Here is a 27,659-nt window from a genome sequence, read left to right as displayed (position 1 = left end):
TTGGTAGGCCAGGCACATAAACACAGGGCTAAGAGAGAGAAGACATGATGTACCTGATGGTGCAGCCTCAGCAGAGCAAAAAAGATTCATGCTTGAGTGTTAAAGATGATGCATCTGGAAAAATTGTATGGAAAATGCTACTCCCTGTAGTACCTTTCCCATATGCTTTGGCAATATGAGAGAGGGGTGGGGACGTACAAATGTCACACTTGCTTTAGTACTGGCACCAAGCAATGTATCTCTCTGCAGAATGCAGGCCCAAAATTTTGACAGACCTGAGGAAAACCTTTCTTCCCTGTCACATACATCTTGTATGAAGCATTTGAGGCAGACTCTTGTCAGGAAATATCTCTGGAGCTACCAGCTAGAGTCCCAAGATGTGTGTTGGATTTTGTTTCACTGGAAGTGAACCATTGTGCTCTGGACTGCAGGCACTTGTGGTATTTGGGTAGTAAATCATAACACTGTCCAAGCATGGAGCTTTTTCCCCAGGAGAATGCCACCAGACTGATTAATCAAACATACAATCCTCTAAAATTACATTTAACTGTGCTCTGATTTGCCTAAACATGGTCTTACATTTGTGCCACGATGTCCTGTGAGTGTTTCCAAACCACTTCTCTGTTCTAAACCTGGGAACAAAAATAAGCACATGTGCTTTCAAAAAGGGGCACAGTGATCCTAAGACTGTCCATATTACTTTTGCTACAAATACTTCTGGCACCAACCAAAGGTGATCTGGTTTTTATGTAGGGCAGCTCCTGTGACAGATGAGAATAAATTGTTTATATGCTTCACTTGTTCTCATGTTACAGCACCTCGTTTACAGAGCTCCCAGCCCAGGATCATATTGTTTGCAACAACTCTCCTGAAGAGTTGATTTTGCTCTAGGTAAGGGCAGGCTGCAGCCCTTCACAGGAACAGATCCAGTCCCATGTGGGCTGCAGTGCTCTGGGAGCTCAGCTGGCACAGCAAAGGCCGGGGGAAGAACTGGGGTGCCCCAAAATCTCTTGAAGGCAGAGGCTGCTCACAGGGATATGACACATTTCTGCTTCATCCTGAAGGTCCTCTCACACTCAGTCCATGCATTTCTCACACCAAGGCCCTGCCTCAGGTGTCCTCTGCATTCCCAAGGCACCTGAGCAAGGTGTCCTGAGGGACCCAGTAGTGCACTGAAGGCATTGCCACCAGCAGTGGTCAACAAACAGCATCACTCACAATCCCTCAGCAGGCTTTTGCTGTGCTCTGCAAGCAGTGTTTGGTCCTTGGAAACAGTGCAGGATGGTCTTAGCTTTCTAAAATAACTCTTTCTTTCTTTCTTTCTTTCTTTCTTTCTTTCTTATTTTCTTTCTTTCTTTCTTTCTTATTTTCTTATTTTCTTTTTTTTTTGTTTTGTTTTGAGAAAGAAAGAGGCAGGATGCAGTAGAGGATTGGTGTCAGAAACAGCAGCAATCTGGCCTCCCTTTGATCATTTTAACAAGGGGCCACCTGGCCTGGAAAGGCCCAGGGTACACTGCAGGGCACAGCAAAGGGGGGATGGTACCCTGCCAGAGTACCTGAATGCTCTCTGGCTAGGGAGAGTTCTGTCCTTATCTGTGGCATTCATATTTTCTGGAAAAATCCCTTTGCCCAGGATTTTTCTCCTGGGAAGCTGAGAAGCCTCAGAGAAAAAGGAGAACAAAAATTATCTGATTTGCTTCTCCTGTGCTCTGCTCCTTTGGAATGTGTTTGGACATTGTTTACCAACAGGTGATTGTTTAATTGGTTTCATGTGAATTATTTTGACTTAATGACCAATCAGTGCCAAGCTGTGTTGGGACTCTGGAGGGAGTCACGAGTTTTATTTATTATTATCAATAAAATATATTTTACTATTATTCTTACCCTTATTGTTATTCTTAATTATTTGTTATTTATTATTATTTATTAATATTATTAATAATAAAAGATTGTTATCTTTTTAGCCTTCTGTAAGTATCCTTTCTGTATTCTTTAGTATAGTTTAGTATAGTATTCTTTAATATTATATAGTATCATAAAATAATAAATTAGCCTTCTGAGAACATGGAGTCAGATTCATCATTCCTTCCTTCCTGCCACAGGGCACTCCACAAATACAATACCTATCATTCCCCCTTTCCTCTAAGTTTTCCTTCACTTTCTCTCCTTGCAGCAGTTCAGTGAGGACAGTTTAGAGCCCCTCAGGTACAGAGAGGGGTCTCAGTGGTATCTCATTCACTCATTTCCTTACCCTAAGAGTGAAATATCACAACTCTTCTTTCCTGATGGTTTGAATGCACTGCATTCAGTGAGGCTGCACTGTGGAGAGCTTTTGAAGAGCAGCAATAATGAAACCTCTCCAGTGCTTTTCATCCAGCCCATAAAGCCCAAACTTGTGGTGGCTTTATCATCTCTTCTCTACCCAGGCATGAAACATCAACATACAAAACACTCAAGCGCTCTTTTCCTCAAAGCTGGCTCCAGTCAACAAACCCCTGCCACCCGTAAGGGATTAAATTCACGCTTTTTGGGACAGCCAAAGCCATGGCTGGAAATCAGCCACAACACACTCAGAACAGCTTCTTTAGCTTCTGAGAGGAAGGTGCTGTGTTCTGTGCGTGTGTGAGATGTCAGGTGGCCCTTGCACTTCATCTTTGTGCTCCTCCAGGCTCTGTCACCTGCATCTCCACGCAGCTGATGTGCTACAAAGCAAAGGATTTCAGGTTACTGTGGTAGCCAGGTTTTGGATGACTACTTACATGGGCACTGCCATTGTTAAATTATTTGTGAGGGAAGGATTCACACTCTCTTTCTGAAATTTGCCTTCCTTTGCATCCACACAATTGCTCTGCTTATAACAGCTTCTGCAAGGAAAAAATTCTTTAGAAGTACGTCACTGTTTTTTCTATCATCAAAGAAACCAATTTCACCCAGAGCCTTATTAATAGTGGAAGTGGAAGTGCAATTGTAACAGCAAAAATCCACCAGGCATAATATGCTTGGGAGTTTTTTTTCTTTTTTTTTTCCTCCTTAATGCTAATCTCACATTGCTTATTGCTTTTTTGGAACAGTCTGATTAGAGCAAAAAGAACTGACATTAGCATTAATTGAGAAAAGTTAATTTTACAATGCACACAGGTAAATGGCCTGTTTGGGACAATGCAAAACTGATAAAACCCAGTTCTTTGTTACCATTTTCAGAGGAAAGTGTTAGGGACCCTCAATTCTGCACTGTCTATTATTAATTATGCCTCTGTTTTTCTTCAGCCAACAAAACAGTTTTATGTCAGAATAATTTTTTTCTTTCATTCTTTCTGCTTTGTTACCAAGTAGTGATGGATGATAGCTGAATATCTACAAATTTTCTATGCTTTTCTACCCATTTTCTGGACCTGCCTCTGGCAACATGTATGTAGATTTAGCACTGAGGGCAGTCAGTCATCATCATCCCATTGATGGCAGCCTCTATTAAATTCACCAAGATTAGGCCATGAATTTTCCTATCCAGTTCTCTGCTGAGGAATGTGCTGAACTGATTGACCAAATGTCATTCAGAAATTATAAAAGATAAAATAAAATTAACCCTGCAAGAAGGACAGCTCCTGGAACTACCTGGAGCAAACAAACAGCTACTACTATTGTAGTAGTAGTAGTTCAATTTGCTGCCAAGCCTGCAGAAAATAATAGTCTTTAAATTAGATGCTGGGTTTTCTCTCAGCTTTTTCAGTCTCTCAGCTTGGGTTTGTCTCTGAAGAAAAACAACATCAAAGCCAGGCTGGTCCTGCAGCCCTTCTGCTTGGAGCACATCTCACTCCTGCCTTTTGCACCCCCTGAAGTGAGACAGGGCACCTCCAGCAGCTCTTCTCTTAAATAAATGTTGGGAGCAGAAAGCTCAGGGTCCATGAGGACTCATGTCAGGAAAACCCCTAAAAGCTTCTCCAGCCTTTCTGATACAGAGTTTATTTCCTGTGAAACACTGCACTGCCTCCCTTGGTTGACAAGCTGAGAGGGCCAAAATCTAGATTATTAAAAAATGAATAATGCATAAAATTAGCAGCCATGATTTGAGCATGAAACATGACAAATTTAATATATCTTTAAAAGGGAGTTTTGTTTTACACTTAAAGACTTAATTCAGTCTTTCTTATGTGATTATGAAAGTGAGATCTCAGAAGAGGTGGAGAAAGAGATCTCATTATTTTAAAGAGTTTTTTTCATCCACATTGCCCTTTGATTTTGACAGTTGTGCTTTTTTATGTCCTAATGCATCACAGAGTCTGGGCAATTTGGCATAGAATAAAAGAAACAAAACTACATTATAAAACACCATAAATCTTCTCTCTGCTATTTGTTTGCACCACTAAACTTTGGAGTCTTAAAATTATTCCCAAATTTGTGATGGGAATGGAGCATGGAAATCATCATCATTATTTTCTTTGGATTGCTTTTCCCTCCTTTGAATAATTCTGAAGAGTGGGGCCTTGACAGTTGTCCTTTTGAACCTTGAAATTATAATTCATACAACCCTTTGTGACCAAATCCTTACACCTTTACTGAGCTTCATCAAGAAGTTTTAGAGAAGCCCTAATTCCTTGTGCATCATCCCTCTTTATTGTAGCGTTGATGACTTCCTACTTCCATCTGCTCCTCCTCCCAAGGAAGCCCTGCTGAAAGAAAAGATGTTTTCACCTGGGCAGTGAGTGATGTTTGCCCTGGCAGAGGGCCCTGAAAATCAAAAATCAGCTGAGGTGGGGTTAGGGGCAGTCTCATCCATCTGTGCACATCTGTGCACCCCTCTCGCTGTTACTCACAGGAACCATGCCAAGTACATCTTTTTTCCTTGTGGAAAAGTCATGTTGAAGAACCTCCACAGCTTTGGAGTTATGCACTTTTCAGAGGACTTTCTGAAGACCATTAGCAAGTTTTGGATCTGTCCCCTTTGTCATTGAATGGTTTGGGTCAGAAGGAACCTTAAAAACATGCAGTTACAACACCTCTGCCCTCCTACCTTGTTGCTGGGTGTCGTGATACAGCGGAAGAAATGCTTCACACAATATGCGTGAATTGCAAATCTCGAAGTTTATTGAAACCCCACACATATTTATATTGGTGTTAATGAAGCTTATACATATTGCAAAAGCTGAGCTCATTATTGGTTAAAGGACACTTAGATCAACCACACCTACTTCTATCTTCTAACAATTATTTTGCTTCTATGTTTGCATTCTTCTAACTTTTCTACCTAATATAACTACATTTTCTGGCAAGCAATTTTCTCCCCCGTCTTCCCATTTCAGGGAAGGTCACTGTGACCTTTGTCAGTGATTGGACACTGGTTGCTCAGTTCCCAGCTTGTTTCTCCTATCCTTATCCATTGGTATCACATCGAAATGTCCTTTCTCAGCTAACCAATTATCTAAAAAGCTCTCTACAGCTGGGTCTGCTTTTTTGAGGAGTATCGGGACATTTGGAAGGGTTATGTTCTCTTCTTCTTGGTGTTTGCCAGTCTGAAGGAGATAAAGGAGTTCAAGGCTTTTTAAGGATTTGGTATTAAATACTGTGTTCATTGAGACACTCGAAAACCAGAATGTCCATCCAGACATCCACTGGAGCTGGTCCTGGTACAAATGTCACCTGCAGCCTTCTCTGAGTCAGGCTTCTCCTCTCCTTCTGTCAAAAACCACGCACAGCAAATAGATAAATAGGAAGGGACAAATTCTAAAGCACCCACCTCTTTTCCTGAGCCCTTCCCTGGCTACTTGCTGCCCTGAGAAAGGCAGACAAAACCAAAGAATCACCTCATAATTTAGGTCTGTGACAGCACATTAAGGTTTTTCTGAAAACTGGAGCCCTCCAGGACCTGAAGAGCTCGTGGTTTGGCCCATGCTGCATTCACATCCCAGGTATTGGTCTAAGGAAGTTCTCACACAGCTCCTGCCCAGCAGCTGGGGAATTGTTCCTGCCTTCCTTTACAGCCAAGCAACCACTGCCCCCAAGTGCCCGTTTGGAGGGTGATTTTTAATTTGGGGGTTCACAAGGTTTTTACAGAATCACAGAATGGGTCTGGAAGGGACCACCATGGGTCATCTACTCCCACCTCCCTGCTCAAGCAGGGTCATCCCAGAGATCATGGCATAGGTTCTGGAACGTCTCCAGTGAGGGAGACCCCCCACCCTCTCTGGACAATCTGTTCAGTGCTCAGTCACTGCTCAGGAAAGAAATTCTTCCTTGTGTTCAGGTGGAACTTGCTGAGCATCACTTTCTGCTGTTCCTCCTGTCCCCCTGCTGGGCCCCAGGGAGCAGAGCCTGGTCCATGCTGGGTGCAGTGCTGGGGATGGCAGTCAGGACACCTCACCAGCCCCTCTCAGGGTGTTCTCAGCCTGCCCAGCACCAGCAGCTGCTCACAAAGCTGTGTCACTGCCTTTAGAATCCCACTGCCCATTTTCTCCCCTCTCAACACCTACTGACTCTCAGAAACCATGTTGTTTTAATGTCTCTTTGTCCTATGCCTTTAAACCCTGCACAGGGAAAATGTATTACTTGAAAGCCATTTCATTGTCAACATCAGTGCCAGACCCTAAATTTTGGTCTTCCATACACTGAAAAAATAGGTTTCCTTCCTGAGCAATGGTCTTTGTCATCCAGCATCATTATATCCATCTTCTCTTTGCTTTTCAAATCAAACAAATGCACTCTTGGCTTTCTCCAATGTTCATTTTCCCATTAAAAAGATATTTCCCTGTAAAACTCAGCTCCTTTCTTACCTGAGCAATTACCTCCTTCTTACTGATTTATTCAAATCTGCTGAAAGTAATTAAACACATTCCTTTAGTGTGCACAGTGTATCCTAAATACAGTAATGCTTTGTGTTTAGGATAACTAAATAAGAATGGATTAATGGCATTTGAATCTCAAGTATCTGATGCCACAGTTGAATAAAACAGGCCATGAGCACACATTACAATAATATACACTTGAAACAAAGGATGGAAAGAGATACACAATAATGCTTTCCAGAGTAGATTTGTGCTAACGTGGCTGTAATAACTTTGCACATCTAGGCTGATGTGCCCATCAAAAAGGTTGGCATGAATACCAAGGAAAAAATCAGACATCAGTGTCTTAAAAGCCCTTTTTTTAACCCTGTGGCAGAGTCAGCCTACTCTGATCCTTTTATCACTACCACAAAATCAGAGCAACTGATTCAAGAGTTCAGTTTGTAATGTGTACACACACATTAGGAAAAACATATGGAGAGGCTTTCCCTGTTCAGGCCAGTGAGTAATGCAGCAGTGTCTGGATTCCTCTCCCACACAGTGAGTGATCAAGCAGAAACCCTGCTGGTAGGCTGAGCAGGGGGAAAAGGTCCTGGTTTTGTTAATGTGATACTTTGCAATCAGGTCAGCAACACTTCTGAGGCTGTTTCACCAATGACTCCCCAGTGGTTTCATGGCTTTACAAAGCATGTCTGGGAGCAAATAATTGCCAGCAGGCAAAAGAGAATTTCAAGAAAAAGGAAACCATCAGGGAAGAAAATCACGTACCTAGCTGTTCTGCCCAGGGGGCAGTTGAGAATCCTGCAGCCTGTGGTGCTCAGGGGAAGAGGATTTCAAGGGAAAACCTCTGGAGCAAAGCTCTTGTAGGTGCTGCTGGGAGCTGCTGAGCAGGTCCATTCTCACTTGTGAGCTGGTCACTCTATCTCCACCTCTTACTTCCTCCTGCCTTTTGATTACTTTTGTGATCTACTCTTTAATCCTTAGGTACACAGATTAAAACACCCATTTTATGCACTGTTTCTACTGAAGCCAAATCATCAGTGATTTGCAAGGGAGCCTTGCAAAAACACCAGACCCTGCTATGCACTTCAATAGAGTAAGAAATACACAGCCATCAGGACTTCATTTTACATCTTGAATTCTCTCTTTCATGTCAGTGGCCATCTTATTTCAGAAGTATCTATGATGTGCAGAGAAAAGACCTGTGTGAACTCCAGGTGAGCTTCCATCCTGTAAGGACAGTGTCCCATAGAATCAGGAAACGAACTTTTCTTCAGGTTTTGTAGTTTGCACTTTTGCTTTCCACCATCTCAGCATTCCATGCTATTTCCAGGTTATCTCATGCCTGTCAGTGACTATTTGAGGAAACCTGCACCTGATGCACCTGAGATATGGAAAATCTGTAAGGCAAGGGGAGGAATGAGCCTGCTGGGAGGTGTTTTCCCCATGGAAGGCTGTTTCACTGGGCTTGGTGAAGCAGGGAAAAGGGCCTCACTTGCTAGGGCAGTCAGGGGCATGTAATGTAGCATAAGCAAGGCTGAGTGCCTCTCCCTGGGTGAAGGGCTGCTCCACTCAGGCTCTGTCAGGAGGTGTTATTTCCAGAGCTGTGAGCCTCTTGGTTATCCACTCCTCTTTCACACATACCCTGCCTTTCTAAACAGACAAGGCAATTTCCAAGCAGGCTGAGTCTTATTAACTACACAATCCAGAACAGCAAAATGCATTCAATAATTTACATAGCTGGAAAAGCAATTGTAAGCTCCTAAGCATTCAGCATTACAGCTTGGTTTTGGTTATGTTATATGGTGGTATGAGTTTTGGAACGAATTTATCTGCAAGTTCACAGAATCTGAGTATTTTGTATCATTTTTTGGAGATTCCCCCTGCTTCCTAGCTTCCTAGATAGCATCTGTCTGACTTTCTAATATATTTGCTATGAAAAGTAGGATTGAGCCATGTGATTCACATTACCAGTTCCTTTTCTACACTGAACTGACTTGTTTGCAGACCAGATCTAAAACAGATACCACAGCAAGCTTCTCAGACAAACAATGGGCTGCAAAATGTGTGTCAAGCAACATTTTATTCTCTAGTCTTGTAGCAGCACTGTAAACAGGATCCTGTTCTTTACTGTATATTAGTTTCTTGGTTAGACTTTCTTTCAAATAATTAGATGCTCATTTGCTTAGAGCTGGTAGCCAGGGTACTACAGATTTAAAATCCTTGTGCTCACTTTCTTATTGTTGTCCTGTTTCTCGTTCAGAAACATTGAGGGACCCCTTTTCTTCCCCACTTCCTGGTTCCCTCTGTGCACCTGGCAGTTCAGTGCTCCCTTCCCTGCTGCCTTCCAGGCCTGGGTCATGCACAAATACCCATGAAACATTCACCAAAATCCTCAGGTGCACCTGTGCGAGATCAGCTCCTGATCAAAATGAGCTGCAGATCACAGGGATGTTGTGTGTGTTTCATTAACTTTTCATCACATCTAGACACAAGGTTTCTTCACCAGAATTTTCCTTAATGAACCACCTGAGTATTCACTGCCAGACAGCTTTTTCCACACTGAACTGCTCAGTGGAAATTATCCCATGGGGTGAGTTGCACTGTAGCTTGTGATAGGAGTAGCAGCCTTCCTTCCTTCCCTTCCCTTCTGACAAAAGACAAAGCCATGCAAATGTGCACAGCCTTGAAACTGGAATCCTTGCTCTGGGATGTGATCTGAGGAAAGCTGGATTAATTCAAACCTGTGCCTACTAGAAAAGGAAGAATCTGCATCTTATGCACATAGACAATGACAAAAATAAAAGGGGGCTGGGTTTGAACCTGGATTTGTAGGGCAGATGAAGCTTTTGGGCCTTGCTTATATTCAGGAATGAAAAGAAATTCATTGAGCACTTTGGGAGCAGTCCCATGTGGACGTGGCTTCAGCCTGCAGGTGGCACATGGAGAGCACCGAGTGAAGAAACACAAACGCACAGAGCCCCCAGGGGCTGCCCATAATAAAGAGAATTTCCTGCTGATTCAACCCAGCCTTTGCTTCTCACAGTTCTATAGCAGCTCTCAGGTGACTTGAAAGAAACACATTTGATATCAGTGATGTGGGGTGGGAAGGGAAGGGAAGGGAAGGGAAGGGAAGGGAAGGGAAGGGAAGGGAAGGGAAGGGAAGGGAAGGGAAGGGAAGGGAAGGGAAGGGAAGGGAAAGATTTTTGATACTAGTTTAAAACAGAAATACCTGTTCTGGGTAAAACTGATCTATAAGATCATGATAGCTAATGAAAGGAATGCATGGAAAGAAAAGGTCTTCTGCATCGGAAAGCAAATACCTGCAAAAGGAGTTAAGCCACCTCTAATGTGGCATCCATAGCATTTAGGCATTTGTCATGGCTTGCAACAAAAAATACATGAGTTTGATTATGTATTAATTTATTATTACACCAATGGGATACAAGAGCATACTTGATTAGTTTTGGGGACTGGAATTCATGTTATATGAAATTAACATCTTCTGAACGTGCAGGCCATGAACTCTGTAAAGAAATAGTTCTGTACAGAGATACCATCACAGCACCACAGTGTCAGGCCCACAGGGCAGCACAGGCCAGTGGACAAAGAGAGAGGATGAACTGCTCCAGGTATCAGGCAAAGGGCACTGAGAATCACTGGGACTTTCTTTTTCCACCCTGGACCATCTCTTCTCTGGCCTTCTGGTTTGCAGAGTGTGAGTCCTGGCAGTGCCAAGCTGCTTAAATGTCAGATAGGCACTAGTTCAGCCAGGTCCTGAAGGACATCACATTCATATTCTGAAACCCTCATCACTCTCCAGGATGACAATCAGACAAGTTCATCTCAGTGGGCTGCTCTTATTTCAGGTTTTTAAATTAACTTCATAGAAAAACAGATGAAGAATAGGATGATCCACTTTTTTTTTTTTTTTCCTGGAGAGAAGGCATTAACATATAGACAGAGGCATTTTTATGTTATATCAATATTGACTGTTTCAGAGAATGAAAGTTCTGGCAGCAATTCCACAGACAAACCTTTAATCAGAGTAAGTGACATAAAAAACTTTGACAAGGCTGCTATAAGTGGCACTTTGTTTGGCAGGACCATAATTAGGCTTTTTGTCATTATTGTGGTCAACACAAAAAAGGCTTTGTGGCCACATCACTGATGCAACTGTGCTTTTTGTATCTAATTTACAACAATATCAACAAGATATTGTCTGGTGCCTGGAGTTCACTGTTTTGAGATAGAGGGAAAACAGAATCATAGGAGTGTGTAGGTTAGAAAAGACATCTAAGATGGTGGAGTCCAACCATTATCCCAGCACTGCCAAGTCCACCACTACACCTTGAACCACTTCCTTGGGCAGCCTGTTCCAATGTTTGTCAACCTTTTCAGTGAATAAATCACAACAAATAAACTGGTGAACAGTTACTGCTGGTGGCCATCTCCTCTCCTGACATCTTCTCCAGTGTTTTGGGTCTTTGTGGGCCCAACTCTTCAAAACACACACCCCAAACCCTACAAGTCTGGAGGCTTTTCTCCTCTCTTCTTGTGCTTTCCACTTAGGGCTTTCATAGCTATTTTATTGATTTTCATTTTCCTCAATTTCCACATAATTTCACTTCTCTACCTTACACATACTGATGTTTCCTTTATATGGCATCCCTTGCTGAGGAAGTATTCTGGACTCACAAAAACAAAACTCAGGTGTGGGGAATTTAGAAGACTTTACCTTGGCAGGAGAGACACTGGGAAAACAGGCAGCACCAGCAGCAACTGAGGATTTCTCTTCACCCATTACTGCTCCAATTATAAGGGCAAATGGTTAGAAAAGAACAAAATCCACCAGACTTCAAATAACAAACCAAGTGAGGCAAGCAGTCCTTGGGCCTGTGCTTTGTTTTCCCATTTCTATTTATTTACTTGCATCTTACCCATCATCCAGTGCCTCCAAGCATGCCCAGCCCTCTTTCCTTGTATAGCATCTCCTTTGATAATGTAGTTTGTGCAAATTGCAGCCTGACAAACTGCAGCCTCACTGGATGGCAGAGGCACAACACAAGGAGGTGCTTTCTCCTTGTAATCCTTTAGCATCAAAGAAGCCAATAAATACAAAATCTTCATTTGCTTTGAGACACCCTACGGCAAAGCAGATCAAGCTGCCATTTTCTTTTGCGATGTGAAAAATGCATATTTTATGATTGGCTTTTTGCAAATATTAAAATGAACATTATATGTGTGTTATGTTAGAAAGTTATGCTGTATTAATTCTCTTGAATAGTGTGTTAAATATAGTTTTAGGTTATAACATAAGGTTAAAATAGAAACTATGCTATGTAAGATACTTTTTTTAAAAAAAGAGGAATGAGGTACTCCCACCAAGATAGCAGCCACAGGACATCTAAATCTTTCAGAGAAAAAGAATTTATTGCTCCATTATCAGAAGAAATGAACTTCCTGCCTTGCTCAGTAATGAAGACACCGTCAGGATCCAGAGGAAGAAGCTGACACTGACCAGACAGAATCCTTTGTTTGAATGGAATTTATGCATCATGGATAAGGTGTATGAATATGCAACAGGCCATTGCTTTTAAGGGTTAATCCTCTGTTAACGTGGGTCCTTTTTCAGGCTTATTTTGCCCAGAAAGGGGTACCCGGACTGTCCATAACTCTTTGTTTTTATTGTCTTGTATTGTCTTAATCCAAATTGTTCTAATTATTATTACTCTAATTATATTAATTATAATATAGTAATATAATTATTATATTACATATTATTAATATAATTATTATTAATAATATATTAATTATATTATTACTATTAAACTTTTTAAATTCTAAAACCAAGTGATTGGCGTTTTTCACAGCTACAATTATGTTTTCTCTCTGTGAGATTAACAAGAATTACTGTGGATTTGGGGTTTCTATGCTGTCAGGGATGGCTTGCAGCCAGCCCAGCCCAAGTGCAGCAGCTCTTTGGTACCTTGCTCATCAAACCCAGCAATCCCTGCTTTTTCCTCATTTAAACAACCCGGGCTGCCCCCTGACTCATCTGTGTCCATGCCTGATTCACACACAATGTGGAAGAATGTGCTTCCAGTCCTTTTCTCCAGGGCAGATAAGGCAGCTAAAAGGAAAGTTTACTAGGTAGCACTGATTTAATGATGTTAATAAACCACAGCTATTAGTCCAATTACATAAGAGCAGGTTACCTTGCCAGCCCTAATACCAGGAGATGATAAATGCAGATTAATCTCAGCTTCTTTACCGTATCCAGCTCTCCAGATAGGGAATTAAATGCCTGAGTTTATCTTTCTGTAAATTGCTCTGATAGAGTTTAATTCTAACTTACAGAGAGCTTTGTGCCCAGCAAGGGAAATCCTTAGCTCTCCCCTTAAGCAGGCTGAAACTGCTCTTAGCTTGCAGTTACTTGCAGGCCGAAAGTGAGAACCTAAAGTGGTTTTCCCAGTATTTTTGACTTAAAAATGTGGAAGGGAAGCAGTGTATCCTGTGTCAGAAATGTAACATTTTGGGTTGGTCTGCTTCTAAGCAGCTGTTTGGGAAGATACTCAGCTCACTGGGTACCACAGCAGTGGTGGCAGAGTGGGGTTTTGCGCCATCTTGCCATGGAAGGGCTCCAAAAACCAGAACACTGTCACCATACAGTGACTCTGCTGCTCATCACAGAGGCAGCAGACAGGATCTGAGCTGCTGAGCCAGACACTTCCCAGGCACACACAGACTTACACAGGGCACTTTCCCTCCAGTGTCAGCACTTCAGCCCCAGCTGACCCCAAAATGACCTGTCCTGCCTTCAAAATGAGATTTTTGTGCCCCCAGAGCTCCCTGCTGGCCTGGCCCTTGGTGAGGCAGCAATGGAGGGGTGGAGGGCTCATGCTGTCTCATGGATTTCAAGATTTGCTCTCAAATAACTGTTTACAGCTGACTGAGTTGAGGACAAGTGGAGAGAAGGGATCCCCATTGCTGTTTGCATCCAACCTGGCATTTAGCTTAATTTTCTGCAGTTATACTTTGTCATTTGATCCTGTCCCTTGATCCTTGCATGAGGGATTAAACAACAGCGGCCACCCCAAATTACAGTGCTGGAAGTGATGGAAACCCATGCTTTGAAATGTATAGTTTAGCTAGAATTAGGCAAATGATTTTAAATGTGTTTAAAAGATTAGTTCAGAGTTATTATAATTATCCTATTCTAAAGCATATTTGCAAAAATAAAAGTCCTGACACGGGTCTTGCAGGCCAAGTTTCATCTCAAAATGAACTCTCACAGCACTTAATATCACTGTGAGACTGTTAATTATATCTTGGCAGAAACTGAGCCCCTGTAATTAGGCTGATGTGTTTGACAGATCATTTTTCACAAAAAAGTTGACCACAAATAGTTGTCAATCGACCTAACAACCTTCCCATTTGAGCACGCCTATGCAAATGTAAAAGATACAGTCCATCTTGCCTCTCTAGTGGGCTTGATGTGATTTGGCACAAATTACAGAGGAACTTGAAGCCAATTTTTTAGTGGAACCAGCTAAGAGATGATAAAAGAGCTTTAGGTCTTGGGCTATGAGAAGGCAGTTGGCCACACACTTAGACAAATGGAAAATAAGACATTATGGGATGACATTACAAAAATTCCAATTCCCAGAGGATTCATGTACCTGAAGTGCCTTTGATTTCAGAGTGCAAGGACAGCCAAATGCCCCCCAGACTCAGCCTTTCATTTCATGTCCTTGCAAAAGTTACTTAAGAAAAAAAAAATCCCACTGTTCGTAAGTTTTTTTTAAGTAGTTCATATTTTTTTAAAGCTGGTAAACATGGGGTGTTTGACCCAGTTTGCTCTCAAAAAAACTGGAACTTGCTCCTCATGTGCCCAAATTAAGGCCATGTGCCCTGGCTTTAGTTCTGCTTAGTGAGGTTTAAGCTGAGGGATGGTGTTTCACAGCAGGGAAGAGATAAGGGGTATGGAGAGGGACTGAGCTGAAGGGAGCTGGCTCGGGGAGTGCAGCCACGTGCCTGCATTTGGCCAAGAAAATTCTCCTTATTGCACACTCTGAGTCCAGCACAGCCCCCTGGTGTGGAGCCAGCCCTGTTCCTTCTCCATGTGGGGCCCTCTCTCTTCAGGATGAAAGGAGATTTGATGAATTGCTGGACAGCTTCAGAGATTTCATTTTCTTTTTGCAAGGTTTAGATTAGATTATCATATTAAAGTATCATTTGTGAGAAAGGATATTTCTACTGGAAAGATGCAGCAGTTTTCTGCAGGATTCTGTCTGCAATATCCCTATAGAAAGGTGTATCTTTTTTAAAAAATCAACATGAAATCAAAAGTTAAATTGTTGCAGGACAGGAAATGTGCTAGAATCGTTGTCCAAGGACAATACTCCTATTTAGTGCAAAATCACTAATACCTTCTAGTTACTAACTAGAGATGCCTCAACAATACCACAGGTTGAAAATGATCTTGAGATTCAAATCCTTTTTTCCTGTATAATTTGATTTGTGAAATAAATGTGATAAATAGATAAATGGCTGCTGAAACTGAGCCCTCACGTGGAGCAGACTGTGCCTTTTTGGCTAGGAAGAAAAAGAAAGTTGGACTGCACATAGGCTGGGGAGAAAGTCTGGCTGGAATCTGTAGAATCCACAGAGGAGCAGATGAACAGCTTTTGTGAATGAGGCTAATGATGAAGGGTTTTAAATGTATATTCCCATAACTGCTATGAATAATAAACATTTATGTTGGTACAATGCCCACTCGTTTCAGCCTGATGAGAATTCCTGCAAGGCTCCACTGTGGTAACTTCCCTTACAAACCAATGACAGTCTGTGTTTTCCATTATCCTGGAATACTTGATATATTTTTATTACACTGGATACTTTGGCAGGACTGATGTGCTTCTGGATGCATTAACATCCAAGGCTCCTTTTTGCCACAGAGCTGAACATTAGGATGTTTGGTAAGAGGTATGAATTTCCTTGTGCCTCAGTGATGGTCAAAACAAGTTTTTTTTCATAATTCCTGCCTTTTCTCCTCCTATGGAAATATATTTCCTAAAACTTGTGAAGCTATGGGCTTATTTATTTAAAACTCTTTTCTTCCAGAAACTTTTGTGCCTCTTCAGAGTATTTTTACTGCAATACCTACACTAGTGATCTTCAGATGAGCACTCTGAGAGAGTGAAGTGGCATTATCTCCAACTTTCCAAGCAGACAGACTAATGCAGGGAAGGAGTTCATCTCCCTTTACTTCAGCCTTGTGAAAGTCAAGCATCTGCTACAAGTTTGTTTTACATGTAGTCCTGATGGGGAGAAATCCCTTCAGAAGGTCATAAATGCTGTTTCTCTGAGGCACTTTTCTCAAGAGTGGGACAGTTCCTCCTCTGGAGGTGCCTTGGCTCTGGCAGTACCAGAACACTGTGAAAGAGCAATGAACACAATGAAAGGGTGCCTGACTTTTTAATTCAGTGCTCTGCCTCCCTGCACAAATATCTACGAGAATGAGAACCTGAATTGTTCATTCCAACACTGTAGGCTCTGCACAATGAAATTTTCCAGTATTTTCTGCTGTTTATTTGATCATATCCATGCTTATTTCTGTATGTGTGTATATTATTTTATTATGTTATGTAATGTCATGTTATATTATGTTATGCTATATGATGTTATATTACATTATATTATATTATATTGCATTGCATTACATTATATTATATCATATAATATATAATATAATATAATATAATATAATATAATATAATATAATATAATATATAATATAATATAATAGCGATAATATTTATTACATTAATAATTAATTCTATTATTACTAATAATATTTAAAAATTAATATAATTCAATATTGCATTATTCAATTACCATATGAAAGAATATATATTATTATATATTTTATTATAATAGTATTATATCAAAAAATTATATATATTTTATATATATATGTATAAAATATATATATATGTATATGTATGTATGTATCTATGTATCTATGTATAATATATGTATAATTTTACTGTGTCTCTCTATATCCAGTCTTACACAGTGGGAGCAGCACTCAGCAGATTCCACTGGAAGGTTTTCAGGGAGTGTCCAAAGTTGGAGCAGGTCAAGAACTGTGTGTTTTTGCTAGAAGCAATGTTGTTTCAGAGGCTGCTCTGAAGCTTACAGATCAATTCTTGTTTTGTTTTCTCTGTGTGTGTGTTGTGATTTGCACAGATATCACCCTTGGTAAAGGTTGATGCAGCTCCTGCCTCAATATGCCAAGACTCTGTGCTCATTTGCTTGCAGAGTGATGTATGCACAACTGTGGGACCTCTTGATCACCAGCAGTGTCTGCATGCTGGGAGCATTTCTTATTCCTTTTATGTTTGTAATTCTGGATCTTCAGGTGTGGAAGAGCTGCCTGCCAGCATCTGTTTCACTATCTGTTGATAGTTAAGAAAAGTTGAATCTTAAACAGTTGTGTATCTAAACTTCTTTCTTTCCTAAGGAAGAGAGCTGTATAAAAAGGAGACGTGTTTTAATGTATTTCTTTGGTGGACTTAAAGATGTGAAAGACTTCTAAGGCTTGGGAAAAGGCTTGGAAAACAACATTACCTCTACTGTTCCACTGTTTTATAGATGTTCAGATTTCTGAAGCCCAGAAGTACATACATTTTCTCCTTAGGGTAGTGAGTTCAAAGTAATTAAATCAGAATTTGACATAGTTCATAAATATAGACTTCATTACCATCCACTGTTAATGGTACACATTTGAACTTTCCATCCATATTTCTGTTTATATATCAGGGAGGCAGTGATTTCTGGAGTGCTGAGAAGCCAGTTTGCAAGAAAGGAGGAAAGAAGATTCTTCATAGTTTCCAATCTGAGCAGGATGACTTTCCAAAGATGGAAGAGACTTGGAAAAAAAAGTCACTGAGCAGGCAGGATCAACAAACTGGCTCCAGCCAGCGAGTTCACCTCTGCCAGCTTCAGCCTTGGCTGCCACAGAGCCCATGGTTGTGCACCTTCAGATTAGAAAAGAAGCTAAAAGCACAAAGAACAAGCTCAGCTGTGCAAGATAATGAATGGGCAACCTCTTCCTCGTCATTCACACTGAGTGACCCCTTGCTGAAAGGAGTGGGACTATTTGGGGAGGAAGGTAATTGCTCTAAGTGAGCAGCCACTGTTATTTTCCTTTCTACACAGCAAAAAAGCCCTGTCTGAACAGTTATATAAATGCATTGCTGGGGTAAAGGGAGCAAGGCTCAGGTTTTGAAGCAGAAGGTGGAGGACCTGGACATCCAAGTGCACACAGCCCTCAACACCAGCTGCATTTAAGTAAAATGAGTCCTGTGGGTCTGTCCTGTATAAAATGACCTCAGTTCTGCACCCCAGGTCCCACCCTGTGCCTGGTGGCAGGGTTATGATGGATACACAAAGAGCAGCCTGGCAGTGCATGTTTGCCTGCAAAGCCCTGCTCGCTGTGCATGTCTGGAGACTCCTTGACAGCTGCACAAGGATGTTTGCATGGATCTGTCTCAACAAAATGATTTGGGGCCTTAGCTCTGCAAGGCAGTGCCTTTTCTGAGTGCTTGCTCAAGTTTAAGGGAGAACTGGGACAGTTCCAGGTGTGACCATGGCCAGCAATGAGGGATTTCTCTCAATTTAAGCAGGCTGGGTGCTGGTTAGTGAGGATACAGCTTTCAGGACTGAAAAGGAAGCAGATTTTTACTCTGACTGTTACAGATAATTAAATTTTGCTAGGGTTCAATGGAAGAAGGCTGGCACTGAACCTGTCTTGTCCAGGAGAGAAGAGAGCCGTGGCTGTGAGTGCTGCATTCAGATCCATCCAGCCATGGGCTGCAAAGCAAAGGGAACTCTGAGCAGCCAGTGTAACTTCACTCATGAGCAAGAGAAAAGCAAGAAAAGGAACAAGTCGCCTTCTTTTGCAGCTTTACAGGAAAATCTGCTAAAATCTGCTATAAGGAAGGCTTCCTAGCATGAACTGAATTTGGAGGCTGAGTCAATAATTTGCAAATAATCACCAAGATGCTTAAACCACTGGAGTGTTTGGCTTAAGAATAAAAGAATCATGTGGGATATGTCTGCTTGTGTCTATATACTAATAATGTGGGCTGTCTCCAATTTGCACTGCAAGATTTTTCTACTCCTCAGTGTAACTCAGATCTGAAGCCAGTCAGAGAAACTCTTTCTGACAGCTTTCCCATAAATATTTGCCTGCAGAGGTATGCTATTTTCTAAAAAGCAGTGGCTAAATAGATCTACATTCCTGCTGAAACAGGGACTACATGTGTGTGGGTGTCCCACAAAGGCAGAAGGATAAAGCATCCTGTAATTGAATTCCACAAAAAAAAAAAAAAACCAAAACAAACAAACAAAAAAACCCAAAAAACCAGCCCACCAAAAAAAAAAAAAAACAAAACAAAAAAAAAAAACAACCAAAAAACAAACAAACCCAAAAGCAAACCAAACCAAACAAATAAAAGAAACCTCACCAAAAAACTTAGGTAATATCTATGTTCCACCTGAAGATAAGGGAGGTGTAGGTTCAGTCCAAGCTCTGGCAGATTCAAGGGAGAACTCTTCATATCTGGAACCCAGGAACTCAAAGTAAAACTTGAGCACTCAAAGGAGACCAAGTAGGATCTCAGTGCAGGGAACAGACTCATGCTCTCTGACAGACATCACAGAAATGAAATTCTGGAAAGTTTTCTCCTGCTGGAAGTCAGAAAGGAAAGCCAAGTTCTGCTAGCACAGGCTCAGAATGGTTGCACAGGCTGGAAAAGTATGTGGATCCACCTGCATCTAAGTGGACCACGTAGGTTGTCCCACTAGAAATCTTCTATCACATTTCATTTTAAAAGTGATGGTAAAAAAAATCAATTACATTATGTATACTGCTTTTGTATCTCATCATTTCTATAGCTCACCTTTTTATTTGAGTACGATCTGGAACAGAAAGAAAACCAAAAATTATTTAATTTTAGATCTCCCTATGATAGATAAAAATGGTTTGGGTATGTTTGGTTTTTTTTTCCTTTTACACAAATGAATTAGGTTTTTAATGGTAGGAGACTATGGGTGACTGGGGTGGTCCTGGACTTTAGACTGAACTTTTGAAGAGTATTAGTAGTGTGAGGCCCAATGGCCGTGTGATTTTAGTCAAATACATCCACATGGGTAGGAAATGAAGAGGGTTTTTTTTATCAGGGAGTGGCAAGGTGTAATTGTACAACAGATAAAAATTTGAGGTATCAAAGCTATTTCAAATTATCAAATATGTCAGTAGTTTATCACAGGGATGTTACTGCCACGAGCACAGTATGCATCAGTATCATTTCACTGGGAAAATTTTGAGAATTTTTTAGGTTTACTGAATAGTTCTGCTTTCTGTTAAATCCTGCTCTCCAGGAGTCCAACCAAATCTGAGCTGGTTCCATGGACTTCTGTCAGGGCACTGAGGTCTCCCCATGAATGTAAGGGAGAATAGCTGACAGTTCACACCAGCTGTGTGCCAATGAGGCAGCAAAGCCACTGTTTCACAAGAAGGGTCCCAAAGTGGCAGCCACTCCCAAGGACAAAAAAAAAGTAATGAAAATGCCAAAAGATTTTGGATGGAGCATTCACATTCTGAGCTGTGGATTGGCTTTCCTTCAATGCTTGCTTCCACATTCTGAAGAAATAACACTTCATCTGCATTATCTGTGAAATGAGTCTTGTGAGATGTTCACAGGCTGAAGTCTGCAGAGAAAATCATTCAAGATTTTCTCTGGGCCTGATTCTGCGCCAGGAAAGTTGATGTAAATTTTATTGCAGTTTTGTCAGGTCATCTGATGCTTTTACCCTCAAAAGTGCTCATATGAAACAAAGTCTAAAGTACTTTTAGTATTGTATTTTATTCTTCTGATATGCTAACAGAAATTCAATGATCCAGTGCTTTAATAGATTTAGATATACATATAAACTGCATAACACTGAAGGGTCTGAAGAGCAGCTTGCAAGTAGCAGGCAACCATAGTAAAAAGTAGTAAGCAAAACTAATCTTTAAAACTGCATTTTATTTTATTTATTTATTTTATTTTATTTTATTTTATTTATTTATTTTATTTACTTATTTATTTATTTTTCTGGTAACACGCTAGACAATTTTGGAATATGGGAGGTAAGGCAAACTTGTGAAGGGGTCCTTGAAAACTGTGGAAATACAAAAGGTCTGACCAGTCTCATCCCTCCCTCCCTTCCCTGCCCAGGGAAAAGCAGTAATAATGGGAGTTTCTCTATTTTCCTGGTTAGATTGTAGTTTTCAGACAACACTTTGATGTGATATGCGAGTTTAAAAGAGAAAATATTTGTCTTGTAATGTAATTTGGATAGTGACTGTAAAATAGGATGTTTCCTATCATTTCAGATGTGCTTTTGCCTTTTGTCATCTGTTTCTGTTCTGCCAGTTTCTGGGGAGGTGGACTGAGAAGCCATTCACTGGACTGTGCAAAATGAGCCAAGATATTGCATTGTCTTCAGAGATGATTCTTTTATTTCTTTCTATCACTCAGGTTTGTATCATATTATTGTATCATGTTACATTACGTTATAATCATTTCTGCTTTCTGGTGTTGTATCTATTAGAGAGTTGGGGGGGGGGGGGGCTGAACAGGCACCTTTTTACTGCTGCCAATGTTTGTGACAATTATGAAAAACACAGACTTCTGTTTGGCACTAAATTGCATTTCAAGGGTTCCTGCAGCACATAAAAAGGAGACTTGCTTATCATTGGTTGCTCTTACAAGTATTGATAAATAAATGTTATTGGCTTGTATTGAGACTGACCACGTTTCAATGAGAAAACAGAAATAGTCAGAGATATTTATTCATTACATGGAGAGCTTCAGCTTGAACCAGCTGCCTATGAGACATCCACTTCACATCTTGAGGTTTCCCATAGCAAATGTTCAGTCTCCTCACGAAAACAGGACATGATTAAGGGTCTCTCAAAATAAGTGAAACCAAACAAAAAAACCTTTTATTGGGATGTGGCACATTGAAAATGGGCTGAAGAGGAGTCAGTTCCTTACACATCAACTTTAAGCATGAAAAACTGAGCCTGACTATTTCAACGTGGTCCATGGATAACTGCAAATTGCCAGAAAGTGAAGTCCAGATACAGCTGTGATGGCTTTCACAATGGATGGAGCAACCCATCAGCAATCCCTGACAGGTTTCTGAAGCGGTCAGGCTGGGGAAGGATTGTCCCTCTAGGACATCCCAGCTAGCTATCCAGCACCGCTAGCAGTACGGGGGCACTATCCCGATTTCCATGGTTCAGGAGAGAACCTAAGGCAAATGCTCTGTGCTGTGACAGCAGTGTGGCCTTGCGGCAGGACGTGGCTTAGGCTTGTGGCTACAGTAGCAGAAATAAGAAGAGAGTGCTCTCCAGCTGTGGTGAATCTAGGTTTATTGGGTCCCAGGCGAACCGACAGCCAAAGAGAGGATTTCTCGGGAGGGAGGGAGGGGGTTGCAACAGCTTATAAGGAGAGAGGGAAACAGCAGGGGAGGAGTCAGTCCTTGGATGAATAGAGTTTTAGAGGGGAGTGGGATACAAAAGATTGACTTAGGGAGAACCCCAATGGGGATAACTTGAGCGTGGGGCCCCAGCCCCTGAACCAATCACTCGATGCTCTAGCTGGAAGTTTCTAGAGAGTTCTAGAGAGAAGGGTGGGAGCGCCTGAGTGACGGACAGGGCACTGGGGAGGGATTTGAGAAAGAATGCATTAGTCTCCAAGGCAACTAAGGAGGAGTTGGGATAACTGGCAGCACAAGGGAGGGAGGGGAGAACCAGGGCAGAGCCATTACATGACAGGGGGGAACAGAACTGTGTTGTATCTGTATAAGTCCAACTTATACAGATACAACACAACAGGTTTTCAGTGCTGAATAGGCTTAATTTTACTCACATAAAAGTGTACCACTCATGGACCTCATGCCATTTTCAATTTGGCACCCTTATGGGACTAAACCAATGTGTTTCATGCAAGCTCTGCCATGGTGTTAAAGGAACAGAGTTTCAGCACACCATGATTAGCATTTCAGATTAAAAAAAAAATCATAGTGCAATAAAAAGAATGGGTTTAAGCAGTGAAATCCAAGTGAAGCCCACACTGTCCCTGTGAGGAGCTGCAGTGGCACTGGCAGGTGTTGCAGTGTGGGAAGGTGGCTCAGCAGTGCTGATAATGCTCCTTATTGGTGTAACCCAAGCCCAGGTGACAACACAGGACTGAATTCACCCACATCAGAATCAGGGGCCACTCCACTGACTGCAGGCTCCAAGCCAGCCCACATTTGTCTCCCCTCATCTCTCAGAGGATGCTGCTGCTGACAGATCCTTCTGTGCCCATCCCTTTCTACATGCAGAAGGTCCCTTTTTCCATACACAGGAACATCCCTCTCAAAACCAACAGAGGCTGGCCAAGACCTCTGGTTAGTTTTTCAATTTCCCAAATCACAGCACAGGGACACATCACAGCAGAATTAACCCTTTGGTGTGCTGAAACCCAGAGCCACTCTCTGAGCTTGGTATCAGCCTGAACCACCTCAGCAGGCACCAGTCAGGGCTTTGCTTCTCCTTCTTGCTCTCTGAGGCACATGTTTCCAGCTTGGTGTTTGTGATCTGTGCAGAGGTCAAAGCCAGCTAATGCAGTTTGGATCCAGATCAGCAGAGCTTGTAAGCACGTGGCTTGATTTGATTGGAATCCCTGGGACTGTTAGGTTGTGTGTTATTTCCCATGTGCTTTGCCAGCATAGCAAAAGGCTTCCCTGTTTTGCAAGTCTCTAGCAGACAGTAGGACTGTCTAGACAACACCCAAAACAACCATGGGTTTTTCAGTGGGTTTTTGGTGGGGAAAAATCTTCCTCCATGCATTTTGCAATGTGGCTCTGCCTGAATGCATTTCAGGGAGCCTAAGAGCCCAGGCTCTGAATGCACAGGATTTACACACGGTACATCACCGGATCCTGAAGTCCCAAGCTCTGGTATTTGCCACCTCCATTAAGAGAAGATTCAGTGGAAGCTGAGTTTACAGCTAACTCAACCAGCCAGAGAGAGCTGGTTGTATTGTATTCCCTGTTTCCTGCTCCATATTGCATGGAGCAGCAGAAATTACCTACTCTAAGTCCATAAGAAAAGTGAAATTTCTTCTGAGAGAACAGATATTAACAATATAAATTAAAAATTATCAAAATCATAAATTTTTTATAAAAAAATTATTGACTTTAAACCACAGAGCTGCTTTGCTAGTACACTGATGGAAACTGGGCAAGAAAGGAAAGCTTTTGTAAGTATTATTTACAACATTTTAGAAAAGGAGTGCATTTTTCTATTCTATGCAACAGAAATTGAACAATTCTGTGTTTGTTTTCTAGTTGTTTGTTCCATTCCAAAAGAGCAATTTCAATTAAAGGGACATATGACCTTCTTTTGTCCTCAAAGGAGACTCATTTAGTCCTCTAGTGTAATGCAGCTGTGTGCAGCAAACAAAACCTTGTAGCCATTTATCTAAGTGTAATGTTGTCTAAACCAGAGAAAACTGTCTCTGTCTGGGTGTGTCAGTGTTGGACATGGGGATCTTGGGAGAATATCAGATGACCCATCAAAAAAATTCATGTGGTTTACAGCAAAAATGGAAAGTGCTGTAAACATCTGTGGATATTTTTCTACTCTTTGGACATAGTTTCCAATTCTGAGTTTTCCCTGGCATTAATCTATCCAGATCTTTGATTAATATATTGCTGATTTTCCATAGATACAAAAGATTGTAAAACCTAGTTCTTAGGCCAGTGCACCATTTGCATCACAAAAACTGCAAAGAAGAGCATGTAAAAATGAGCTGAACTCTGTGCATGTGTGTGTACACAGAGGGGCGCTACAGATTGCCAAGGAACTCTCTGCAGCAGGATCACACAGTTCACCAGCCAAACTAGAAGGTCAAACTTTATTTATACCTGATTGGGCTGGGATAAGGCCAGAAAAAACAGAAAAGAAGCAATATAAGAGCTTCAGAATATATGAATTATATAAATATAGAAAGTCAGGCAACTAAAATAAAATTACATGCCTCGGAAATGATGCAGAAGGGCTGCACTTTCTAGGGGTGCACTGGAAGTGCTCTAAGCTTATGGAAATGGGAGAGCTGGCAAAGCCACACCAAGAAAAGAAAAGGAAATGGGTCCCTGTGTCAGCAACACAGCCCACAGATCCAGGTAATCACTTTGCAAGAGTGAAGGAGGGATTCTATTGTCATTAGAGAGACCCAAACCTCGAGGCAGTGGAGTCACGGTCTTGAGTCAGGCAGACCAAGCTATTGTCCTAATGCACTGAACAATCACAAGTGATGAAAGGTCTATGGGATTTTGTCTTTACTTTGTCCTTCTAAATCAGGAGGAAAAAAAAATGACTTGCCTTTTATTTAGTGGGTTTTTCAAAGGAATTGGCTGAGACTGGAGCTCTCTCCTTGTAAAGACAATCATCAAGGGGCAGATGTCTCTGGGAAAGCAAATGGTTCCCATTGTCTTTCCTGAAGGAATAATAAAACGGGGATAATTACTTTTCTATGTCCTTGCCACGGGAGACGGGTGGAAAAAAAAAAAAAAAAGAAATCTATCAGTTTGGATTCCTAAGTGAAAAAGCTTCAGAGCTACTTTCTTACATTTTATAGCAAATTTTCAGGTTTGTATTTGCAATTAGCTTACGGTGCAGCTGGCTGAAACTAAATATAACACACCTGCGGGAGGAGTCCGGCTCTAAAGAAATCCTGCGGTAACCCAGGGAATCCAAGGGATGTGCAAAGCAGAGAGTGCTGGGTCCCTCCGCAGCGGAGAGGACAGGGGAGGTGCGGAGGGGAGCGGAGGAGAAGGGAGGGGAGCGGAGAGGAGAGGAGAGGAGAGGAGAGGAGAGGAGAGGAGAGGAGAGGAGAGGAGAGGAGAGGAGAGGAGAGGAGAGGAGTGGAGGGGAGCAGAGACGAGCGGAGCATCCTCCCGGCGGTTGCCATGGAAGCTCAGATGCTTTCCCTTTCATCAGCATCTCATCCGCTCGCAGCGCTCTGCCCTTACAGCCCCGCGGACCCGCAGGTGCGGCTGACGCGGCTCTGGGAGCTCTCCACGCTTGTTGGGAGGAGGGCCTACGGTTCAACCCTGCAGTTCCTTTCTGCTCAGCCGGATTAATTTTTCTGGGGGGATGAACCAGGGAGGATGCAGTGTCCTCTTTATCATCTGAGCGTGTGAAGGGCTCTGCAAAGAGCCGGCTGTCGGTGCCAGAGGGATGCGGGAGGGATGCGGGAGGGATGCGGGGGGAATGCGCGGAGCTGCCGCGGGCGGCCCCGACCCCGTTCCCTGCCCCATTCCCGGCCCCGCTCCCGTTCCCGGCCCCGCTCCCGTTCCCGTTCCCGCTCCCTGCCCCGTTCCCGGCCCCGTTCCCGGCCCCGCTCCCGGCCCCGCTCCCGTTCCCGGTGCCGCTCCCCCGCCGCTGCTCCCGGCGGCTTTCCCGAGCCGATGCCGCCCTCTCGCGGGCTCCGGGCGCTGGGGAACTCCAGGCTCCCCTGCTCCTGTAGGAAATGAAAAAAAAAAAACATAGAATAAATCCGGGCCGCCCGCTGCTCTCCAGGCAAAGCCCGACCTTTCCAAAGGAGAGGTGAAAAATTGCCATGAGCAGCGCTCCTCAGTTTTTTCTTTCTTTTCTCCATTTTACACTCGCTGATGTCTTTCCACACGTTTGTATGCACTCCCCAAAGCAGGAGATGTGAGTGCAGCAAGATCAGCTGCTTGCACAGGCAGAAAGCTCCTTCCTGGGACAAATCAGCAAAGAAAACCAACCCTGGGTCTGCTTTCCTGATTAATTAGATTCTGATGAAGCCAGAGAGCTCTTCTTTCCTGTGGAATCACATATCCTCTGAACAGAGAGAGACATGGTTCTCCCAGGAAAATCCTGGGAAGCTGTGTAGAAGCTGTGGGAAACTTAGAGGAAAAGATTCAAACAATGATTATCTCTGTTTCTGTAACCATTGCTTATAGATATGGTTCTCCAGAGTGTGCTGCTCATAGTTCACCAGTAGTGTGAGAGAAGATTCCTAAAGGCCAATCAGGTCTTAGGTCCACCACTGTTTCTATAAGAACTGTGGATTTCTAATAATAAAGTGTCTTTTCATGCCTTCTGATGATGGGGTCTCTGTATCACCTTTGGCTGTCCCCGATACCCCTTTGCTGATACCTTCCAACCCTGGGTTTCCCAGGCAGCTCTGAAAGTAGAGATGAAGCACTTTCTTCAGCAGACTCCAAAAAGCCCAGCCAAAGCTGTCCTGCAGACCCAAACTGCACGTGGTGTTATGCAGGTCTTACAAGAAAGAAATTCTCCCTTTGGTAGCATGGCCCCAAGGGAGGGAATATGGAGTCAGGATGGGATTTCAGACACTGGTTTAAATCTTGTAACCTCATCTGGTCAAAGTAGGAAAAGCTGAGGGTGTCCTTGCCCTGAGAAAGTTTTTTCCTGTTGCCTTAGGCAAGGTTCCTGCTGTTGGGACTTGACCTGAGTGCCTGGACAACTCTGGGATGCTGAACAGGGGGCCAGCAGCAACAGGGGTATTTGCACCTTACCTGGCCCCAGACTGCAGGGCACCAAGGAGCCAGGACAGGTTAGGGCAGTGGACAATTTTCTCCACTAAATTAATCTTTCCATGCAAAAGGAGTGCAGGAGCTCCTAAAATTTCATCTCAAGAGCAAATCCTATTTATTTGCTGCTATTCACAATCCCCTTGGATCAGGAGGGCCCAGCACTCCATCTCCCAGCACATCTGTGCA

Source organism: Molothrus ater, chromosome 2, assembly GCF_012460135.2.
Source record: "Molothrus ater isolate BHLD 08-10-18 breed brown headed cowbird chromosome 2, BPBGC_Mater_1.1, whole genome shotgun sequence".
In the NCBI taxonomy this organism is placed as follows: Eukaryota; Metazoa; Chordata; class Aves; order Passeriformes; family Icteridae; genus Molothrus; species Molothrus ater.
The sequence above is the reverse complement of the archived record's forward strand: the minus strand, read 5'-3'. Positions refer to the sequence as shown.